The sequence below is a fragment of the Sander lucioperca genome, chromosome 8 (genome assembly GCF_008315115.2).
Source record: "Sander lucioperca isolate FBNREF2018 chromosome 8, SLUC_FBN_1.2, whole genome shotgun sequence".
Taxonomy (NCBI): domain Eukaryota; kingdom Metazoa; phylum Chordata; class Actinopteri; order Perciformes; family Percidae; genus Sander; species Sander lucioperca.
In genome coordinates, this window is record NC_050180.1 from 1,907,603 (window position 1) to 1,913,763 (window position 6,161).

Below are 6,161 nucleotides of genomic sequence, written 5' to 3' on the forward strand. Positions count from 1 at the left end.
AGTGCATGCTGAGTTTTTGAATAGCATGTTTTTTTTCACTGCTAAGGCTAGCTATCTGATTTTTCTTCCCTCCTCAATGAACGTCTGCCTATACAATCCATGAGGAAGTGAAAGCTTCAATCTTTTGAAGTTTGTAATAGAGCCCAATTGATGGAATTACAGAATTGGAAGGGAAACGTCAACTGTAACACTGTATTTGTTTGTATGCTGGAATATCAGTCCTAAAGTCAGTTGGTGCTTTGTCATTCCGCATTTAATTTTTCAAATTCTACACTGCTTTACTTTTGAGCTTTATAACGGTCTCTGAACGCCCTTGATGTATGTACTCTATGTATATGTATATATGCACTGTTTTGAAATTTGCTAGCAAGAAGTTCTATGGCCATGTGTTTGTGGTTATAATGTTATGTAGATATTTTAAATATATCTATGCCATTTCAAATGTGAAATAAAATTGTCTTTCAAACATCCATTAAGCTGCAAATATTTGTTTTTGGAAAATATTGAATTATTATTTAGTAGAATAGTACAAATATTTACTTAATTCAATTAATATTAACTAATACATTCATAATAAATATTACTTAATAATTACATAGAATATAACAAAGAAAAGATGAGTAATAAACACAAAGAAACATCACTTTTACTTGGGTTTTGTAATTAGATGCAATGGTAATCTGAGTGAAAGTAACAATCTATAGGTGAGTATTGCCAGTGCAATTTACTTGTGTTTTTAAACAAAAAATAAGTGGTTCTAGTAAGTAAATATTACTTAGAAATAGCCTGAGTAAAGATTACATGCACTTTCTGCCTAGCTTTTTTTAAGTAAATGTCACTCCAAATTTTTTTCAGTGTAGGTACTGAGCATGTGTGACTCCCAACAAAGATGGTACAGAAGTGAGATGTCTCACTCTGTAGCTAAAACAGAGAGTTCAACACACAGGGTGAAAAGAGGAGCTGCAGCAATGTGCAGTACAACAACATTTTTTTGTTTTTTGAAAATGAAACCATGTAAACCTATCTGATATAACCTCTAAATACAATTATGAACCTGAAAATGAGCATAATATGAACACTTTAAGCTTTTTCATTTACATTAGGAACACTTTTTGGAGACACTGTTTAGTTTGGTATTACAAACAGATTCACAAATGAACGCACCAGAACACACACACACACACACACACACACACACGATTATAGTAGGTGCAATCCTATCATCTTATGGCACTCCATTACTATTCCTGTGCTCTTGAATTCCCAGTGAATATTTGTTAGGCGTGGTAAAATAGAGCAATCCTCAGGAGGTGAAGACAGCCTGACATGGTGTGATTGCCAAATGACAAACCTCCGATGGCTCAGAGAAAAATGAAATTACCTCACTGACATCTTGAGAGATTACTCCTTCCCTCTTCCACATACACATCCAGACCCTTGTCTCTCACTCACCCTCTGCATCAGTGACAGCCACATAGACATAGAGAAGAGCCATGAAGAAATGCATATATAAATATTGAAATAAAATCAGAATCAAAACGCAGGCGTGCCCTGATTCCACCTCTGAGCCCAAGTCTGTGCCAAATAAATGGATGCCAGTACATTAATATTCATGATGTCAGGAACCTGGGGGGAGGAGTGGCAGGCAAGTCATCAGTGGTGGCTGATTACAACTGCTTGTGTGTGTGTGTGTGTGTGTGTGTGTGTGTGTCTGTCTTTGGGTTTTTTTGCCTCATTTTGATCGCTTCGCCAAGTTATCATAGCCTCAGACTGCCTGAGAGGTTGTTTAACTTTCCCTTTTTAATCCAGCAAAAGTCAGGTGACACATACTAACATACCAGCTTATACTGCAAAAGACACACAACTGTGCTGTTAAAATGAAGGAAGTGTCATAGTGCATTTAAAGGGTAAGTTCAGTACTATTTTTCTGTTCGTTTTGTCTAAGTGACTGATGGGAGCAACAATTTTTGAAATTGGTCCAGTATTAAGCAAGACAGGGCTAGATATATATCCATCCATCTTCTTCCGCTTATCCGGTAACGGGTCGCGGGGGTAGCAGCTCCAGCAGGGGACCCCAAACTTCCCTTTCCCGAGCCACATTAACCAGCTCCGACTGGGGGATCCCGAGGCGTTCCCAGGCCAGGTTGGAGATATAATCCCTCCACCTAGTCCTGGGTCTTCCCCGAGGCCTCCTCCCTCGTATATATATATATAGTATTAAGCAAGTATTAAGCAAGACACGGCTATATATATATATATATATATATATATATATATATATATATATATATATATATATATAGATAGATAGATAGATAGATAGATAGATAGATGGATAGATAGATGACTTTATTAGTCTTCAAAGCCTGGTACCTTAAAAACAGTCACAACACAATACAATACTATTAATACAGTACAATACAATATACAATCACAATACAATACAACACAAATGCACTTTTTGAGGAGGGATACAAATATGTCTTTTTTTTATAGATATATGACTATTAATCCCCAGTGACATTGTGCCATGTAACCTTCAATTCAAGTTCAGTTTTTGCAAAAAAGTCGACAGAAACAAAATTAAATCGTCTTTCCACTGTTCCAACAATCACCACTCTGGTTTGGTTGAAATAAACCCTTAATTCACCCATTTACATGTGGAGATATGCTGGCTCTATACACGCTAAAAGTAGTGATTATTTACATGGAGTCTGGTGGTGTTTGGTGATGGTGATTTCGGAGCTGTTTCTGATTAAACAAAAAGGATCTTACTCCTTAACAAAAAGGTCTATCTCTGTAGGGATCCTTTCCATAATGTTGTCACACACTTAGAACAATAATCTAAGCCTGTCAGCGGCAAAAACAGAACTTTTAGTGAACAGAAATTCACAATGCACATTTGACCTTTAGGGTTACATTGCAGCCCGGTCAGGGTTACCGGTTTCAGCGTTCTCGCTCAATACTGGACCAATTTCAAAGATTTTTGTTCACATTACTCACACAGACACCAACGCATGGGAAAATAGTGTCCAGGCTATAATAGGCTAGGGTAATTAAAAAGTATGAGCTTAAACAATGAGCAGCGTGAGATAGCTCATTGTCCCTCTACCAGCCAGTTGAACTGCTAACGTCATAAACCTCAGCAGAACTTTATTGAGATCCATCAGCCTCCACACAACCATGATGTCTGAGGTCCTCGAAGGAAGGTGCTAAAATTAGCGGAGTGCCCCTTTATGGAAATTTTTTTTTTTTACTATTACCGGCATTACTGAGACATTGTCTCATCTGTCATGACCTCCAACATGTGCTCCAATTGCAATACTGAATAATTAGTTCTACAAAGTTCCAGAGATCCAGGCATTACAATGCTGTGAAATTAAATATCTGCTAAATAATAAACCAATGTGATCAAAAGTTTGTCTATGTGTCATAGAATGTTTCAAATGTGTTTTTATAGACCATGCTTTGGCGATGATATCAGGCTTAATTGGGGGAGTCAGTAAAAAACAAACAGACAAAGTTTAAAAGTGTGAATATCCACTTGAGTGACTCTGCATATAGAGTACATGTGGAACATGCATTGTGGATGTGTGCAGTGCTCCCTCTCATTGCTCCAGGCAGATACCTGCGCACTGGTCTCTTTTGGGTTCAGCAGATACTGAAATGATTTGATTTCAGGGGCATGACATATTTGCATTTCAACCATGCCTGAACACGGACCTCCACTTAATGTATTCAGCCTCCGTTGATCTGGGAAAGCAGGCTGCTGCAAACCCAGAACATTGAGCGGCTACACACCAAAGACCAGTCAAATAGAAAGAGTGCATGCAAGCACAGGAGCGATTTCCCTCGCCCCCCTCTCTCTCTCTCTCTCTCTCTCTCTCTCTCTCTCTGTCTCTCTCTCTAGCCTGTTGAATGACACTGTGACAAAGCAGCCCGGTGTGTTTGTCAGAGAGGGGGACTCAGAGTCAGGGCCATGACAAGTGTCTGCTAGGCACAGAGAGGATGACAACGGCAATAAAGGTAACACTGGCAGACTGTGAGATGGAATTCAATGTGCAAAATGAATCGTTATTCTTCTGACCTGAATACAGGTTTGCCAGATTTTCAGCTTTTCAGTTCATCTGCAGCTGTAAGCCAGGTAAGAGCAACTCCAATTTTACAATACCGGCAGCTAAAAATATTCAGACATCTGATTCAGAATCATTTTTTGATTAGTATTTCATTCAAATCTTGCTTAGGTCAGAGAAATGCATACATTTGCCATTTTCTTTTCTACAGTAATTGCTCTGCTGATTAAAACGCCTTTTAATAAGATCATATGGGGTGGTATTAACTCTCATTGACAAGATGTTATAGCCAAAGTGAAGTGCCTCTAGGCCAGCTTTAATAAATGTTAGCTTGACATGATCACTTAGAGTGATACAGATCCTCTATATATAATTCTGCAAACTGCCAGCCAATACCAGAATGACATATGGTAATCTTCCAGTTACAGGCAGGCAGACTGCACATGAAACATCTCAGTTTTACACCAAGAATCTTAACACCAAGTCATGTTATGGAGCGTGTGTGAAAACTAGAAACACTCTCAATAACAGGCAGAGAAGCTGAATTTGTTGGCTAAAATTGATGGAAAAATGCAAACAAATAATAAAAGTAGAACTTACTGAAAAAAATGAAACAATCAAACTAAGAACAGACCAAGCCCCAACGCTTCCAGGATTAGTTATGTCTGTTGTGAAAACATTTTCAACAACTCATGAAACCATGGCGTCTGTGGAAGGGGAACACTGAAGGTGTAATCAAGCCTATTTGGTGGAGCTGTGAACTTTGCAATCTCGTTTCACTTCAACACTTCAACACTGACTTCCCTTTACACTTCAATCCAATTATAAAATAATGTATGGGCTAAATTAAGAACAGTCCAACTGCCCCGGGGTCCCTGCAGGTCCAAGGCCCCCTATATACTGTGTGCCTGTTCTTTGTAGTATTTTGATTAATCACAAATTTGATTGGGAATACGCACAACTGAAACACAATATCTCAACTCAACTGAAATGGTAAATCAGGGTGGGGAATGTGAAAGAGCACTGCTGTTCCTCATTACACATCAATAAAGCACATGTTTACATGGTGCATAATAGAGCTAAACTGACAAATGGGTCAGGCTGATATATTGGCTGATATGAGTTTATCTCAGATAGATCGCTGTCTGTGTACATGCCAGCTAATAAGTAACAAGAAACATCAGAAATGTTTGAAATTACATTCAACGATATGACGCCGGGTGTCTACCACTGCTCTAGCTTAAGTAGAACATCAAGTGTGAGCACAGTTAGGCATTGGCCAAACCAAATTAACAAAGGAAAAGTAACAAAGTTTTCTCGCCTCGCAGTTTTCCTTGGATTAGTGTGGCACCTAAATCATGGTTGCAGCTGCCGCTGTGGTCCTGCTCGGCGCGGTCCTGTTTCTGCCTAAAAGGACGTTTTTCCTCACCACTCGAGGTTTCTCCCTAAAAGGAAGTTTTTCCTTGCCACTGTTGCACTAAATGCTTGCTCTTGGGGGAAGACCTACTCTATCTGTAAAGTGTCTTGAGATAACTGTTATGATTTGATACTATAAATAAAATGTAATTGAATTGAATGTCTACGGATTTCTAAAGCCAGAGCAGACAACCTACAGGAGCTGTTCACAGGTTAAAGAATTGCTATAAGCATTGCAACCATCAGTTGTGCAGACCACAAATGAGCGGTTGAATCAGCAAAACAAAAAGATAGCATTCGCCGAAACCATTCATTGCTATACCACACTAGCCTGGCTCCGCCCGCCTACATACTTCGCTCAATTTTCATTTCCCTTCAGTACTCCGTCTGGGTTTGCGGTATATTCTTAGGTTTTCTCCCGTCAAATATTTGTAGGTCCAATCAGTGAACAGAGGGAGTGGCTGAGAACGATGACGTTGAGGACGTGCACTAGAAAGATGTGAGCGAAGCCATTCGGTCCGTTGTGGCAGCAACGCTGCCGAATATCCAGAAGTTAAAGCCTGAGCAAGAACAATCTTTGCTGAGTTGTGTTGGTGGCCATGATGTTGTGGCCCTCCTCCCCACGGGGTTAGGAAAAAGTTTGATTTTCCAGCTCGCTCCGTTAGTGGTGAA